At 46.9% G+C, this 1,011-nt stretch overlaps 1 protein-coding gene across 1 annotated transcript in view; it reads right to left on the bottom strand.

Moving 5' to 3' along the window:
• The window catches only part of LAMA3 (laminin subunit alpha 3), a 245,007-nt gene that overhangs the window by 7,288 nt on the left and 236,708 nt on the right, over window positions 1-1,011 (bottom strand). The gene's annotated exons all lie outside the window — the stretch shown is intronic.

The following is a 1,011-nucleotide window of genomic DNA, read 5'->3' on the forward strand; positions in this document are numbered from 1 at the left end:
GCCGGTTGAGCTATAGGCGCCGAGCCGGTATGTTAGATATTGAACCAACTGAGCTAAAAAGGGAGCTAAGAAAAAGTTTACTCAAAAATGAACTAATTAAAAGATATAATTGATCTTCAAACTTACACAAAAGAGAAAAGGCTGAGGGGATATAAACCATCAACCTTCTGTGCGACCGAGGGGCAGGAATAGCTTGTGCAGTGCTGGGAGTGTGCTCACAGCACCTTTCACAGGGCTCCCAGGCAAGCGAGAGAGGGGCCTCCTCTTCCAACAAGTGTTGCAGAGGCAAGTGTTGAAACTCTGCTAAAACTTGGCTAGAGTGTGGACTTGGTCATCTCCTGGCTGTGAGACTCTTCACTGATGACTCTCTAGTTTATATGCCCAGCGTGACCTTGAGCCTCTACTGTCCGTGGACACCTGGGCTTGAATGTCTGATAGGCCACTCAACCCTAAGACGTTCACAACAGAACACCTCAGCTTCCCCAGCTCTGAACTCTGTCTTCCTGGCCACATCCACCACTCTCTACCTTTTCTGTCTCAGTAAATGCCCCATGAATGACCCAACTGTTGACCCTAAATCACAGGACCCTATATGGACTCCTCTTTCTCTCCTTGGTTCTACCTGCAGACCTGTCCCAAGAGGCTATTCCCCCTGCCCCACAGCCCCGCTAAGCAAAGACAACAGCATCCATCCATTCACGCTGTTTCTGCTCTCACGCTCTGTGGTCTCCTCAGCTGAACAATATGTAAATCTGTTCATGGAAGAGTTTAAGACTCTTTAAAAGCTTCAGAGACATGTTGAGATAAAATGGGATAAGCCTTTGAAGCTTAAATGATCTGGGCCCTGCCTTCCTGTCTAATCCCATTTCTTGTTACTTTGTGTTTTGTTCACTCACCTAATTCCCACCTTGAGGTCTTTGTATCTGCTGTTCCCTCTGCCTGGAATCCCTCTCCATAACTTCCTGTGATTGCCACCTCCTGTAGGAAGCCTTTCTTTTTTCTTTTTTTTTT

This window comes from Otolemur garnettii, unplaced genomic scaffold, assembly GCF_000181295.1.
Source record: "Otolemur garnettii isolate 467f Iridium unplaced genomic scaffold, OtoGar3 scaffold00012, whole genome shotgun sequence".
NCBI classification, from domain to species: Eukaryota; Metazoa; Chordata; class Mammalia; order Primates; family Galagidae; genus Otolemur; species Otolemur garnettii.